Source organism: Brachionichthys hirsutus, chromosome 11, assembly GCF_040956055.1.
Source record: "Brachionichthys hirsutus isolate HB-005 chromosome 11, CSIRO-AGI_Bhir_v1, whole genome shotgun sequence".
Classification (NCBI taxonomy): Eukaryota; Metazoa; Chordata; class Actinopteri; order Lophiiformes; family Brachionichthyidae; genus Brachionichthys; species Brachionichthys hirsutus.
In genome coordinates this window covers 8,189,702-8,207,274 of record NC_090907.1, presented here as the reverse complement: position 1 = coordinate 8,207,274, position 17,573 = coordinate 8,189,702, and positions in this window count along the sequence as shown.

Below are 17,573 nucleotides of genomic sequence, written 5' to 3'. Positions count from 1 at the left end.
TACAGGCAACGCAGTCTGAGACAATAGGTGTGAGGTGAGGCTCGCGCTTTAACCTCAACACTACCAGCATTCCCTCAAACAACCACCCCCTGCCTAAGTTCTCCCCCACCCTGACTGACATCCCTCTGTGGTTCGTGTATCCCCAACAGCGACGGTCAATAAAACCCAGCCCGATCCAGCACATCAAAAAACAACCAGCCTCAGTTCTTGTTTGAGCCAACAGCATCATGAATAACAATTAACACCCTCCAAAAAAAAATAACACAGCAACCTCCCATGACTCCAGCTGCATATCTGGCTTCTGGGGTGCATTAGCATTAATGATTTCTCTGCCTTCTGGTTTCTGGTTTCTGCCTCTCCAAGCTTCTATTGCTTTGCATGTCCTTTTTTCACATCCACTCTATATCTTAGGTAATCCATGTCCCTTTTTAAATGTGTCTCACAGCTCTCGTTATGTAGATAAATTGCTGTAATGTAGTTACAAAATCCAAACATTACAAAATCTTGTCTGCATTTTCAACAATTTTCTTCAATCAGAAACGTCCAATGGGGGAAAAAAAACAGCTGGTATTTTCGATAATGGTTGAATCCAGTCTGCTCTGTTGCAGTGGTTAGGGAGACAGTATATGCACTTACTGTGAATATGAAATACTTACACACTGTGTTTTTGCTGATGCCAGCATTCCCCTAATTTGTCCTTTTTTCTCTCTCTCTCTCCAACCTGCTACGCTTACCTGATGGCACCACCCTTTCCCAAATGTCATCAATCAGGTGAGTCTTTTTAAGTCCTATTCAGTTTATTTTATATTTACTTCACAAATGAATAACTCTTACTGCCGGTTGTGCTTAAAGTTTGCTATTATTTATCTGTGATTTGTCTTTAATGGGATAAGACACATTTTCTTTTTCATATGATATAAAGGAGTAAATGCAGCTGATTGTCTTCTTTTTTTTTTTTTTTTGGTGCATTTGTATTATGAGACCCTCATAAACATACATGTAAACACACACACCCACACACATGTGAACCCACATGCACACTTAGTTGTACCTTTCAAGCCCTCTTGAACACTAAGAATGGAGCATGCATTTTCTTGTTGTGAATTTGTCATGTGGTGAAATGAGAAAAATCAGACGGCCGTTCTGGATTGCACATCCCCCCAAAACCACTCCCATTTCAATTGTTTTTTGCAAGTTTGCTTTTTTTAAATCTCAAGTAGCTGTGCCTTTTTTTTCTCTCCTATCTCCTTTTTATGATATTTTCTCCTCATAGCGCTCTCTCTCTCTCTCTCTCCCTCTCTCTCTCGCTCATGGCTGGAGGAAAGTTATGGAGAGGAGAGAGCTTGAATGAATTATGCATTCAGCCACATAGTGCACCAATCCTGTTGGGATCCACCAGATGCTTGCCCTCCAGACTCTCTGCTTTTGTTTCTCTTACCTCTCTTAGCATGTAATTAGTTGTGTCTGTGTCTTTGCTATTGTCTGTTTGTTTATTCCCCATTTAATAATCAAAGAATGGGTCACATTATTTATAATTCAGGACACTTGCTTTTTACATGTGCATCACACTCAGACCTCCGCCAAGCAGCTTATTCCCCTCCTAAATTTTTCCTGGTATCTTTATACACCAACCATGAAAAGTAAAAGTGAATGGGCGTTGATGTGTATTTTTGACAGATTTTTGAATCCGTAAATGGAGTTTTCAATATTAAAATGTAATATTCTGTCCTTACGTCATTCTGGATCTGATCCGGATCAAATTCGGTGGTGAGATAGAGGCCCCCGCCCTACACGACTGTGTCACATTCCATAAACATCAGTGAATAAACAATTGAGATATTGAGGAACACATTTTGAAGTTCCATTGACTGCAATATTTACAATTCCAACTGATCCATAATCTCTTCTGGAGCATCACCAAAATTGAACAATCTGTTCCGGCTAACATTCCCGAAAAAATTTAATCCAGATCTGTCCAGAACTTTTTGAGTTATCTTGCTAACCGTTGGACAGACAGACAGACAGAAAAACGCCGGCGATTCCCTCGGTGGAGGTAATAATAGCAGATTATATCCTGAATCCTCGCATTGTAGACTTGTCCCAGGGTCTGCGCCCTCCATTTCTGGACATGATTACCCCACCTTCCTCGCATTAAGATGTGTGTGTCTGCAACATATTTGTGTGTGTGTGTGTGAGAGAGAGTCCCTGTACGAATGAAAGGGATATTTACATGCTCTAATGATGAGGGATCAGGGTGAGGACAGTGCCTGTCAGCACCCGGAATGAGAGCGGTCCTGTTGCCAGAGGCCAGGCTAAAGAAGGAGAATACGAACAGGGTCGGGGTGGTCGCAGCAAGCGGGGGAGGGGGAGTCCGAGGCAACGGAGGCTGGCATATGTCATTGATGACTCTGACCTCACAGCTAATTCCCAGCTCCTTCCCTGAATTCCTCTGTACACAAATGATGTGGATACAAGAAAGCGGCAGTCCGGGTCTGTTGAAGAGGACGACTGATTAGCGCTGTTAGACTGAGGGATTGAAACCTTTTCATTCTGGCACACAACGCCATCCCGCTGTTTTAGCTGTGCTAAATTATGCTGCTCATTGATTCAGAATTCACATATAATAACCCCATGCTGGTTCAGACTAAAAAATATTGATGGAATAAAAATAAAAAAATGTGGGGTGACTTTTAATTTGTAAAATGTGCTGCTCGTTATGTAGCGCTTTCTCTTTTCTCTGAAGGCATTTATTTATTTATCTATGTTACATTATTCCTGAATAAGGCAGAATCCCAGGGATTAGTTGAGTCTTATACTTAAGCCTCTAAAGATGCCCTGTAAACCTGAGCAGTTTCTGAACACTCATCTTCACCTGAGGGACTCTCTTCTCAGCTGTGCTCCAGTGTGAGCAGCGGGTGTAATATCACGCCTACTCCTCTACCTTAGGCACAGAAGCCAAATGTGTCTGAACCCAAAAATGACCTCCCCACTGGCTGTGTAGCCCCAAATGGACTCGGCTGAAATGCAGCAGAAAAGTATTGTCTACATATCTACTGCACAATAAACACAACATACACATATCTGAATGGGATTATGAAATAAGCATCAGTCGTAATAGATTAAAACGTTCTTCAATTTGTTGTTTTTCTTTTATATTCTAGGAAAAGCACCGCCGAGCCTTCAAAGTCTCCGTAATTACTTGTGTGCCAGTAGAGATAATGTAGTGTACGGCTGGAAGCTATTGACTTGACCTCTGACACTAGAAACGACCTCAGGGCATGCCCTGGCTGTTGGGAGATCTCCCATGATATACTGATGCTGCAGTCTGTCCATACATGTTGCAGTATTGCTGCAAAAGACCATTGATAATTCAGCTAATGAGTGCGATGGGATGACCAGGATTAACCCCTCTTTAGCACCCCGCCGCCTGTTTGCCTGTCCGATTGTGCCTCATCGTGAAAAAGACAATCAATAGCTGGATATATGTCACACAGCATTGATGAAATGATCCACTGAAAGAAGAATGTCGAGAAAAGAGAGTGGGTGTTTTACTGATTTGAAAAGAAAAATAAGAATAACAGTCCTGTAGCGTAACATGTTTCCACCCGCGTGTCCCAGGTTGGTGGAGCTGGTAAAGCCACTTTAAATGCTTCAATGAAGATGATGATCTACAACAAAGTTACCTGAGTCAAAAAGTCTAGTTAGATTAGCAGAAGAAGATGATTGACAACACACATGACACAAGCGCGTTAAAATTTAAAAAGCTGCATGTCAGTGAAACGTGATGCTGAAATGAATTCATGTTTCAAGTCCCTTTGTGGTCACAAGCATGACTTCACACTACTCTGAATATTTAGCAGAAAGTTCTGATATCAGTACTTGTGGCTAATCCCTGCTTATATCTAGTGAGTGCAATCTGTACAAACAGTTTACATCTTTGTTATTGTTTTGTTTTGTTGGTTTTAATTTATTACATAAATTTGACCCTTTTCAGTATCAGAATACTTTACTAATCCCAGAGGGAATTTCCATCAGCAACATTGCTCCAGTCAACAAAACCCAGAAATAAGAATTGGACAGTATGCACATAGTGCATTAATATAAAAGTATAGTAGTAAGTGTTCTAGTTGTTAAACTACAGCTAAACTAATAGTTCAGGACTCCACATCACTGAGGCTTGGTGGAGTACAGAGAGGGAATAATCATTAGAGAGCCGAGCAGCCCGGTGTTGCCACATGCAACAGCCAGGGCCCTCCTTGGGGATGTGCTCTGGGCCCTGCTCCACCACATCAGTGGAGGAGGCCCCATCCAGCAGCCCTGTCTCCGAGCTCCTCTCCACCTCCTAACACGACGACCAGGCCCAGGCTCTGCCTACGCCGCTATAATTATAACAGGAGCTCCACAATCTGTAATTTATAAGTCTAAAACATTGTAATTAGCTATGGCTTTTATGGGGCGTCCTAAATAATGCCAGACCTTATATATATAAAGCTAACTGCCCTGCTCTGCTCAACATTGCCTGCCTTGGGTTTGTTTCATATGATCACAGGGGGAGACCTAAGATTATTATCAAAGCCATCCACCTCATCCAACCTCATTCAGGCAACCTCAGTTTTTTTTTCTGACTGGTATAGGAGATTTTTTCTGGGGTTACCCAGCGACATTACGTCAGAAGATCTTGTCAGGTCCTGCTGGTTTTGGGATGTTTTATTCCAAGTTTGGTGGGGGTGGTTGAAGGACATAGACTTAATGTGTCTTTGGCATTCCTGGAAATATTCGTGGTGTGGTGAGGGATCCCTTTGAATGATCTTGATATATATACTCCTTTTCTCGTTTTTAGAATAGTGATGGAATTAATGACTCTAACAGAGCAAGACAGAAAACCAAAGCGGGCAAGGAAAATATTACCATATGCCTGAAGTAAAGACAGATTTCCCAGTGATGCCCTGAGAAAAATACAGGACACAGTGATGGCACAGTCTTCAGATTAGTTAAGTGGAGGCTATGTTTTATGAAGCTGCAGCAAAGTCTGAGCTCCATAGTTAAAAATACAGAAATATCAAAAGTCTTTATTTTTGCCTTTTTCAGACGTTTACCGTCCCCGAGGCGGAGGTTATCGCCGGCGTGTGTTTGTCTGTCCGTCCGTCTGTTAGCAAGATAACTCAAAAGGTTCTGGACGGATCGTGATGAAATCTGACTAAGAACAGATGGTTAAATTTTGGTGATGATCCAGAAGAGAGTCTGGATTATGGATCAGTTTCAATTTGTTAAAATATTGCAGTCAATGGAGCTTCAAGATTTGTTCCTCAATATGTTGGTTGATTATTGACCGATGTTTATGGAATTTGACAGTGATGTAGGGTGGGGACCTCTATCTCACTACAAAATTTCATCTGCATCGGATCCAGAATGACGTGAGGAAAAAAATCGTACATTTTTACATTACATTGAAAACCCCCATTTACAGATTCAGAAATCTGTTACGAATATATGTCAACTCTGATTCACTTTTACTTTTCATGCTTGTTGTAGAAAGATACCAAGAACAAACAATTTATATATATTGATGACCCAGATCACCATGTGGATGGTGTAAATCTAATTATGAGGGGGATGAGCTGCTTGGCGGAGGTCTGCGTGCTTTCCTCGTTTACTTTTTTGTCCACGGTAGCTATGATAGTCAGGTATGCAAGGGAGCTGATGGTGCATGTGGCTGGTTGTTTCTTCAGTAATCGGCTGCATTGTCTGATGGCTGATTTCCTCCCCTTTCTGTTTCGGTGGCTGGTGATTTATGTGGTGGTCTTCACATTTGGTCTTAGGGAGGTAAAGCCTCTGAACACGCTGGAATAACTCGAGTCAGCATTCCTCCCAGTCTCTCAACTTGTTCCTAAGATGGCAAACATAAAACAAAAACAAAAAAACGGAGAGAAATGACCAAATCTCTGGAAAAAAATGTAATAATTTAGCTGTTTTGTCAGAATCTGTGTGCTACAGCGAGTTACATGGTGAGGCACAAAACTACAGCAAACAAAACACAGCGTAACAAAGCCTGAGACTGAGAGGAGGCAAAGAGGTGAAGTGTGGGATAAAGAACGGACCACCCTGGCCACAAGGAAAACTCTCAGCACCCACTCCCCAGGACACGATAGACAATGGTCCATCTGCTGGAGACACGCAGGCGCTTTCACTCCACAGAAAAGCCCCCTCGTTTGTATTCAGCCTCCCCGCATCTTTCTCTCTCCTCCCTTTTCGACCACCCAGACATTGCTGCCGCCCCATCTCCCCACTCTCTCGCATCACACATATGCAGGAGATGATTATAGTCCTCCCTGTCTTACGGCCCTGCCTCCAGTTTTTTTAGTATCCACTGGAGACAGATCCTACTGATAGTTCAAGGCAGACAGAGGCTCTGTTCCTTCGCTGTGTAAAAGCCTTCTCTTTAGCAGACAATTCACCTTGGAATCAATTAATCTTAAGCCTCCCTGGTAAAAAAAAAAAAAAGCCTTCAGGAGGGATTTTATTTTAAACTGGTATTTTTTTTCCAAGGAAATACACAGCTGAGAATTCAGTTTCAGGTGTTACAAGGAGCTAATAAACAGAATACTGATCCAGTTTCTGATCCTCCTGAAGAGATGAGAAAAACGCCTCACAATATATATATTTTTTTCCTTCACGATTGAAGATGCACGTAATGAATGTGCGCACATATTTCTGTCTGCTTGGCAGTCTTTGTTTCTGCTAGTTTGTTTGTGCCTTTGTGCGCCGGCTATAGGACCGAGTGCCATCGGGCCCCCTGAGATGTGGCTCTGGGGCTTCCTGTGCTCCCTTGGCATGTTGTGGTCTTTAATGACAATATGGTGGCCCAGGCAGTAACAGCTCCTCTGAGGAGGGGGGGGGGGGGGTAAAGTAAGAGCTGCAAAGATGAAAAAATGATGTTTGCAAGGCTTTACTGCTCTGTCAGGCTCTCAGAGATTAGGCTTTCATTTTATGCACCTTATCTTATCTCAGCTTTCACCACCTTCCCTGACAAAATATCTCATTTTGCTAGTTTGTTGTGATTTTACCTTTAGAAAATTTGATCCAAATTAAAACCGAGATTCACCACCATAATGTCGACCTTCCGTGCATTTTAAGTGGTTTTAATGAAACAGATTTTATTGTTGTGTGGTTGACTGTTTTCCGTTTCGCTTGCACTGATTCCACGATAATCAAAGTAAATGCGTGCATTTGCATGTTCTTGTGGGTGTTTCACTCAGAATGTCCTTGACGTGAAGTAGACGTTAATCCTCCCTTTTACTAAGCTGCCAGCTCTTGGGTATACTTTGAACCCATCCAACCTAAATCTCAGCGCGTCTCTTTGCTAAGTGGTGGGTTGCAGACTATAGTTTCTGTCTGTGTATGGCAGCTTTTCTCTGATGGCATAATGCATTGACCCTCCCTCTTGTGTTCAGACTGCTGATCATACTGACGCGTAATCTGGAAATAAGTGAGTGCCAGAGAGAAGGGATGTCCTCTTTAGAGCTTATCTGTCTGCCTGGTGCTGATGAGAGGGTTCGCTCTATGGATGAGAGAAGCTCAGCACATCCCTGTGACCTCAAACCTACCACAACCACTTTTCAGGGACACTTAGGATGGATGTGGGGAGGTGAGGACAAACCTTGTCCTGTTCACTAGTTCACCACGAATGCCAATAATGTTGATGGCAACACAAACCAGTGGCAGTATTTCTCTTGTGACTACTGTGAGTGTGTTTGGTCGAAAGAAAGGCAAGCTACTTATGTCTATACAGTCTATTTTATGATTTAAATGCAAAGATATTCTTTACTGAGACCAATTCTCACTCTGTGCTTTTAATTTTAAATGACAAGTGTTCTTAATGCACAAACTACTGGCTACTTTTTTGATTTGTGCATGTGAGGGGAGTTGCTGCAGAGTAGTATAATAACTGTAATAATAATAATAATAATGATAATAATAACAACAATAATTAAATCAATGTCGGTAAATGTGTTTCATGAGCTGAGCAGGCTTGGCGTTAATGAGGTATGGAGTGTGGAGATAGAGCATTTTGCAGAAGAAAGGGACAAGATGATTTATTTGCTGAGGAAACCGCTGTCACAGCAGCCTCGCTCTCAGCCCTCTCCTTGGTGCCCAATGGGCCAATTAGACAAGGCTCTAATCCAGGTATAACACCTAGCCATGCCACTAGAGAGTAGCTGCACACAAAACGCAGGCCGGCTGCTGTCACATTCATTTCAGTCACAGAAACTGTCCCGCATTTCCATTTTGCATTCTGATCAGCCTCCCCTTTGTCTCGATCACTCCCTGCTGCGGGGCACCTGTGGGCCTGTCGGGCAGCACGGCTGTACAGTCGCTGCCGTACGGCCGTTGCCATGCTCATTTGATTAGGGCTCATAATGAAGACATTTGTGCTACACTAATTAATGAACCTGTTGTGTTGCTCTTCGTCTCCCTCGCATCCCCACTGAAGTTCAGTCTCTGGCCGCCCACCTTCCTGGCGGCCTGATGTTTGCCCTTGCTCTGTGGCAGTTACCAGATTGTAGGCCCCACACTGTGGCTCAACTCCACCTACCAAGTGTTGGCAGTTAATTTGACTTAACCTTCCGTGACAGCAACAATTAATACGGGATGCTGTGACACTCAATCGGTGCAGACTGATGGTCGCTCGGCTGTTTGACACTGTTGGGATCGGATTTTAATCTGCGTGCTGTCATCCAACGCCGTGGCTGATTATGCAGCTCTGGAAGCGATGAGCGCGTGCTCCGGACTAGACACGCCAACAGTCACGTCTAGCAGCTGTCAGACAAGGACAGCCCTCTCATCACCGCAATGAATAGAAGGCCTCGTTGTGTCTTCATATTATAAAACACACGAATGTCCAAAAGATGCTCAGCACACGCGCCTCTGTGTTATAACGTTGCCACTAGCCTCCCCTTGACTGCAACACCATTGGCAACTGGTGTCAAGGCAAGGGCAAAGCTGGGCGGGAATGGATGGTCTCCTGGGGGGGCAGGAGCCTTTATAGTGGCTGTGCACAGGAGGGGAGGGGTGTCATATTGCACATCATCAAGCAAAGCAATACGATTAGACCAGTAACCAGTTTTAATATCAGAGCTCGGATATTGCCAGAATATCCACAGTACCAACTTAGAAATGTCAAACATGATTTAGAAGGTTATTACACTGCCTACTGGGGAAGATTAGACGTTCACTCCTTCTGTTTTCATCTCTTTGATTTTTATCATAAATCTTTCTATTCTCTAAGCTCCAGCCATCCTTTTTTGATTATTGTACAGCTCAGAATGTGAGAAGGATCTTCAGCGAGAGAAACATAAAAAAAAAATACATTACATTAAAATGTAATTGTAAAATTACTAAACATCACCCTCATCTTCTGAAAATCAATGTGTCGGCTGTTATGCTCCAGAACAAGTCTTTCAATCAAAAATGTGGGGAACGCTACGCTCTGTGGTGTCTACAGGGTCTCCAGTTAAAATTAGGAGAGGTTCCATAACTCAGCCATCATCCCCTGCTGAGGCTCCAACAGATCAATGCTCAAAGGCAGAGTGAATTTGTGGAAGAAATGTGCTTCAGAAAATTATTGTTAAGGAACTTTTCTTTATCTTCCAAATGAGTTTGATAAAGGAAAATACTGCATTGAAGCAGGCAAAAAAGTGATATACAATGTCAATGGTAGACAAAGACAGAGTAATAAACTTTCAAACCATAAAACCAAGAGACTTGAACAAAGTCATCTTTTAGTTTAAGTCAGAAACACAATCCTCCAAATATCACAAATACTTCCACTTGTTTATTGAAATGTGTATCTCCCTCCAAAATCAGCTTTAGACTATCCTGCTAGTATTTTGAACCGTTGGAATAGACTGGGTTTAAAGTGCTCTTCAAACAGCCAAATACATGTTCAATGTTTGATATTGAATAATATCTAGTTTTATTTTTGTTTTTAATTTTACATGGATCCGAACATGATCAAGGTGCCTACGGCTATTTAATAAATAAATTATTAAAAGTATTCAGTTGCGATATCAGAAGAAGCTGTATTGTCTGTGGTTCATAATAAAAGTATGCAGTCTGTACAGCAAAAAAATACAAAAAGCAAAAATAAAAAGAGAGATGGTGGGACAGCTATAGACCAATACAACTAAGAACTGTCTAACAATACACAAAAACCAACAATAGTGTATTCTGGGGAAAAAAAAAATCCAATAATTAAAGCCCAGAGACAGATTTATACACAACCTAAAACAAAAAAAAACATGCAAGTTACTGAAAACTGGGAGGAAACTTAAGAAAACTACAGATTGATCCATACAAATCAAAGAAAAGAACCACCCTAGATACATCCACTAAAGTCGAACTGACTGAAATCCAATGGTTGAGGGTCTTCTGCACTGGCCTTGTTGTGCCTGTTGAAGATCTCTGTTATGACAAAAGTTAGAAATGGGCCACTCTTTTATTTGTTGTTGTCTGGATGGAAGCCTCTCGCATTCTGGATTCAGCCAGGGGGCAAAGATCTGCTCGCCCCTACTCCACATCATCCTGCATTAATCTCAATGTGTGGTCTCTCTGGCTCCCTTCATCGTGGTAGTTTGTTGTGTTACCAGTACGATTGTGAATACACAGTTCTGTTGTCTTCCTATGTTGCTGCTGATGGGCTGCTTGAGGCTTTTATGGGGCAGTGGACTTTTGATACTTGCAGGAATGATTATATGCTTTGTTTAAGCACATTAGTTACAGTGTTGGCCGGGGATGACTCAGGAGGGACCAATGTGACCGGCGGCTTTAATTTTTTGCAGTCTAAAGAACAAGATCAGGTGATGTTGCAAAGGCTAAGTTCAGTTCACAAAGGACACAATTTGCCTCCACTTCAATATTTCACCTTTACTCACTCCTGAGCATTGCATATTTTCAAGCCATAGTTATCGCCTAAGTCTGAGTGTGCGTATTAAATTATTTCTAAATCTTTATGCACCTGCTCTCCCTTCCCCAGCTGCTTCCATGTATCAAAGCCCCGCAGGGGTGAACAGAACTGATACTGCCACCCCACTCCACCCACACCCTCCCACCTTTCATTGCACCAACCAGCTACACCTCCTCACTCATTCCCCTGCTGGAATGTTAGCGTGATGTGTTGTCTAAAAAAAATAAAGAAACACTTTGATTAACGATTACCCAACCTGCTGATCTGGAATGATGTCAGACATTACACTTGCATCATCCCATTCTTTCTGTGATGTGCCAGTGAGATTGCCTGAAGTACCTTACGTAGTCTTGATTTAACACCTGGATGTGACGATCGTTGTCTCTAAGAACCTTTGCCAGATTACTGTGACAAAGTCTTTGACTGAAGCTTGCATGTACTTCATCTCCTTAAATTGCACGGTGCATTGAGACCCAGAGATCAGGTGAGAGGGTCCACAACAAAGACCTCTGCAACAAAACAACTTTTGCATTCAGCCCCCATGGTGTGCGTCTTCAGCTTGCATGCTGACGAAAGAGGTGTGGTCTTAATTTTTTAATACAAATAGCCATTGCCACCTGGAAAAACAATGATTCCCCCCCCCCATTACGCCTTTAAAACATTCATTGAGAAGGATGGCGAACAATAAAGGCACAACTGTCTGGCTTTGTGCGGACAGTTTAAAACAGGGCTTGTGCGTTCAGCCAGCAGGCCTGGGCTGCATGCACGTTCTGCTCATGTTGTCTCTGCTCAGCCTGTTTAGGATGTGACACATTGAAGTGCTGTGTACTCATTTTCACATTTATTTTCTTAATAAATCACTGACTTTCTCTGTAGTACACGGAGAGAGGAGGGGGGGGGGGGGGGGGGGGGCTGTCTGGAAATGAAAAAGCGCTATTTAAGCACCCCCAGCTGCTCAGGTGTCCTACACTCGGGATCCTTCTCATACACAAGTAAATACTTAGTTGATGCAAATTGGATCGATCAATCAAAACGGGATGCAATTTGTTCAAACATTTTGCTGTCAGATATTTACTGGCTCTGGTATTGCATACAGGGAAGTTCCAAATACAGTGTTGTAACTATTTTAAGCACCGGCAGGTGTGGATAGCGTGGATAGCGTGGGTGATAAACAGGCAGGGATTGGGAGCGAAGAGGGGAGCAACACGCCTTTGTCAAGAATCAAAGGGAATGCAGGAAAAGTCTGGGGGGGGGGGGGGGATGCAGGAATAATTAAACAGCCTCTCTGGCAGCGAGCCAGGCAGAGTGTGAGGATAGGGTTCAGATTAAAAGAAGACTAGAAGACTTGGAAGTTAGCCAGTCAAGATTTCAGTTTCATTTTACTCTCCTTCCCCTCCCCATTTATTGCCAGTGCCAAGATGTTTTGCCAGAAAGTAAAGGAAACTCCCTTGTAGGTAGCGTTCCAATAGCAGAGTAGACAAAGGTGTCGAGAGGCCCTTCAGCTAGCATTTGTCTTGCATGTACAGTGTGTATAGTTGGCTGTGAGTACATACAATACTCTTTAGTATCTGACACCTTTTGATAAGAACGTCTATACATTTAATGTGCCCGGACTACTTTACCTGTCCATCTTCCAAACCCAGCAGCCCTTTGGATCGAGCCAGCTGAAGTTCAAACTTTATTTTTCTGTACATGTGGTCATAAATCCCCGATGACAACCCACAGTGGTGCACCAGAGAAGTCACCATGGTCCTCAACTTGACCTCCATTTGTTCTTGGAAATAATGGTGGAGCGAGCAAAACAGCGATATTCAGCAACGACTGCTGAGATGGAGACTTTTACTCCCAGCTATGTGTTTGATTGGTGGCAAATAGAAGTGGACTGGGCAGCTTCTGTGTGTAAATGTGACATTGTGAACGTGGAGCCAAGAGGTGCTGAAAAAAGCATCACACTCAGTTGACCTCCCTTATATAAATATATATATATATTTAAATACGCCCTGTTTCCCAAACAGACCATGCAAGAAGCAAAGATTCATTGTGCACAAATTGCAGCTTTTTACAGTTGACATAATACCGCACAATGAATGACACTTTGAAACAAGCTTGCCCTTGGCACCCCATCTTTTGCCCGGCCTTTTTCCAGAGCCCAGAGGTTTGTCACAGCACCAAGGCTAAAATGCTGGCATTGTGACATGTTGCTGTTACTTGTTATTTCAGCCCACATCTCAGAGCTGTCAGGCCTTAGCTGCTGGTGATGTAGGAAATTGGCCTGACTGCTTTCAGAAGGACATCGCCCCTGCTTTGACTTGACCTGTCACCTTCACTTGTCACTGAACTATCACTGCCCAACACCTAGAAGCAATTTCAGTCGTACCTTAACCAGATGCAGCAGCAGCAGCCGGTGCTTGGAAAGGAAACGTATATTAGCTAATTATCCGTTTCCACTATTCCTGTCTTCCATTTAACGTGACAGCAGTCTTAAAATATTTGACATCTTGAAATGCGAATTATCAGTTGGAACAACTTGTTTGTGATTAGTGGAGTATTGAATAAATTAGTCATTGACAGCTACTAGAAGTTCTACCAAGGAGTTCTGTAGGGCAGAAGTGGTGTTGTCAGCTACATAAACTAAAAACCCACACATGCACATACACACAAATACGAAAGGCTAATACAAGCAAAAGATGCCGTCGTTAAACACGTCTGTGCTATATTTAAAATGTATTCACAAAAATTCACACAAGTACGCACACTAAAAAATACACACACGCCCTCAAAATCTCTGCTCCACCACCTGCTAACCACATCCATAATGTTTTCCTCTACCCCGCAGCTCATCAGGGATTAGGGAAATTGCCTGGAATGAAAGAAATATGTTCTTTGATGGCTCCTTTTCATGCATATGGTGGCACGAGACACAGCTGGAGGTTTTCTCTTCTTTTTTTTTTAAACCAAGGAAGATGCTACAGTTGTAGAATACCTAAACGCAGTGAACGGATGAGCCGTTGTGTCCTGTTTTCTTACTGATTCAGCGCGTAGACTCTTGTGGCGATATTATGGCTCAGCTATCAGCTTCATATTCTTTCAGCAGAAGCGAGCAACGTAATTTGCTAGATTCTGTAACCACAGATTTGCCGTTCCCTAATCGAATTAGTCCTTCAGTCTGCACAACCCCTGGAACGCTTTGCTGCGGTGCTACTTGATGCCGCTCTAGCTTCACATGGCTCCGCCCTCATTTGAACCACATACACAGCAACCACAGTTCAGTCTGACCGGCCAACAGGATGTCAGCAGCCTGATGGTGAGGGAAGATGTAATGACCCCCTGTGCAAGCGTGGGTGGGACGGAGAGGCCAGTCAAGCAGGTAGTGGTCTGTAATTGTAGCAGTGTGACTGCACTTTGAGGCTTTCAGTCAGACCATCTCCACTTGATGGTCTGCGAAATCTGCGCATTTTGTTGGGAGCGTTGGGGGCATTGGGAAGTAATTGAAGGGTTTTAGTGAGCACTGCTATCGTCCCACGCAGCAAGTCCCAGTTTACCACCACAGGAGGGCAATGCATCTGAACTTTGGGGGGGGGGGGGGGGGGGGGGGGGTACAGTTTACGGAACGTGACAGTAACATCTCTGCTACTTGGATGGACAGTCTGTCTATGTTGAAAGCATAATGATAAATATGTTTATACACTATATCTATGTTGAATTAATTAGCATTTTCATAAGACGAAATGACATCTTAATGACATCTGCCCTTTTATGTATCTTATTTAAAAATTGAAGACGTTTTTTAGCTCTCCCTCATCTGCCTCTGTCAATTGAGGATGAACGTCCATTTTTGTGCGTCTGTCTGTGGAATCCACTTGGATGTTTGCTTAGTTTAAAACCGCTGCAGGGAGGCTTTGATCATGTCGAAACGGACTTTGCTTATTTTAGGAAATGCATTTCAAAAGGGTGCAAATGACCCCCCGCAGACGGAACTGCACAAAGCAGATGCCAGACAGTAGAAATATGGCTGAAAGGGTAAGACGAGCCGTATAGAATTCATGTGTATGCATGCATTGGTCTGCTTCCGCCACTGAACCGTACTGTTAGTTTGGAGTACCATGTGGCCCGTCACCACAATCCCAGTGCAAAGGAGCGTGGCTGTTCAGTCGTGCCAATGAAGTGAAGGGTGGAGAGGAGGAGAAAAAAGACTCTGGATTTGTAATGGACTCCCAGTCTGAAACTGAGGGTTTGGTCCAAGAACCACAACCAGGCCAGAGTTACAGTACTCCTCTGTGGTCAGTCCAGCCTTGTAGCGTCCTGGCTCAGGCCAGGGCTACAGAAATAACAACAAAGAAAAGGGAAGTCATTATGGGCCTGAGCTAGTGCTCTCATTGAATTATTATGATGGAGTCCAAAATAAACAGGCACACCACAAGATGTTGCTTTGTGTATAAAAGGGGAAAAAATTATCAAGATGGAAAAATCAATCAAATTATAAAAACTGGCATCCCATTTCCTTTGAAGTCTGTCATTTTCTAATTCTGCTCTTTCAGCCAAAAGAGTTGGCAGTGTCTCCCTGAAATACTTAATATACAGCTCTATTTGATATTTATAGGAAATGGAAGCGCAGTAAAAAAAACACAATGACATATAAGGAACACATAATACATTTAAATTGTACCGTACCGTAAAGCCATGATTTGAAAAGAGGCCGGTTACAAATAGGGTCAATTTAAAAGTGCTCTTGATAAATAAGAAAAAACCCCACGGGTGGCTTTGAATGAACCCTTTTATCCAAAAGATTGGCCGTGCACTCCAGCGTTATTGGGATCATCTTGAACTAAGGCACAATATGCTTTTTTTTTTTTTTTTACAAATGAGCAGAGGTAATACTAAGATAAATAGATTCACTGCATTACTTGAAATGAATTCTCAGAGAGAGACATCATTGTAATAATGGAAAGCTCAATGATATAAGAAGATGACAAATGTAAGTGTTTATGATAGACTGCCTATGCATTGAAGTTTATGAGGTTGGTTCTCATCTCAAACAATCTCTTTGAATTAAACTATTTCTTACCTTTGTTTAAGTTATTATGATTTATGGAATGCATCTAATTAGTGCCTTTAAGAAATGGATTTCCAATTATGTCAGAGGAGAAAAGTAAAGTAGGATTTTCCAACTTACCCAAGTTGACCTCTTACCATTCTCATTTCTTATTTCCAGTTAGGAAATTGTGACAGACAGGGCTACAGAAAGCCAGACACACATAATGGAGTGAATCATGAGTGACAGGGACGCTAAATCAACAGTCCCCCCCCCCCCCCCTGTGCTAATTGAGGGCTCACATCTTCTTAGTCCCACAGAAAGGTTGTGCTGTATAACTTCCCATTGTGAGGTTAATGTCCAGTTTATGGGCAAGAGAATATCTCTCCAACCACAACAACCAATGCTTAAAAACTCTCCCACAAACCACACAGAGTCATATCTCTACCAATTAACTCAGCTCAGCCTGACACGTAAGCTGCCTGCTTCCCAGGGTTGGGAAGCAGAAAGGCGGGACTTGCATGAGGTCCTGGGATGGTGACTGGCCTGGGGGGGGGGGGGGGAATAGATTGGATATTGTTACTTAGGAATGACTAAATCTTGCCTAGCGCTTAGCATGCTGACCTAAGATAGATGAGGCCAGTGTCCTCCTGGCAATTTCCACACAAATCCACTTCTCTGCAGTGCTCAGCATCGGCTCATGGCGCCTGTTCTCCTTTATTCACTCCGTTGAGTGAGAGAAGATGGATGAAATGAACTCTCTTTGTTTTTCTTGGCCCTTGAGCATTATGCTGCCCAGTTTCATTGCGAGAGTGAAGGTAAATAACCATGGAGGGAAATGAAGTCGATGAATAATAAATGTTGGGGTGCGCCATGTGGTTCCACGGTCCTGAGAGCAGAACAGATCAGCAAAAGGAGCATCCGACGTTCATGCGAACTGGTAACATGAGGCTTGGATGAGGTCTGCTTGAGTCTGTGGGCAGTGTGGGGATTGGCTAAATTATTAGTATCTGTTTTGCATACAAACACACCTGAAATTCACATGAGATCTTGACGAGACAATGTTTAAAACAAAAAATTATTTTAGCTCATTGAAAATGTTGAATCAAATATTTGTAGTTACTCCTTCAGATTGTACCAGTGTATCTATGGTTACGTCCAAATTATACGGTTTCTAACTCTGACCCTTTTAACATCAAACAAACATAAAACTAAATTCTAAATTCTGAGCAGTTGTAATGCATTACTATATATTATATAACCTGACACACACAGCTCTATTAAATCAAAATGTGCAATATTGCATATTTCTCATGTCCTGGAATCTACCTTTTGATATTTTGGGAATTTTAAGATTTTTCCTTATTTTGTTTTTAATTTTTTTTATCGCCTCACAGCAAGAAGGTGCTGGGTTAGAATCCGATCTATTTTTCCCCGTGTCCGTGTGGGTATTCTCTGTTCTCCGGTTTCCTCCCACCTCCAAAAACATGCAACTTACATGAATCGGTTAATCCAAATTGTTATGTGTGTGTGTGTGTGTGTGTGCGTTAGTGGTTGTCTGTCTCTGCGTGGCCCCGC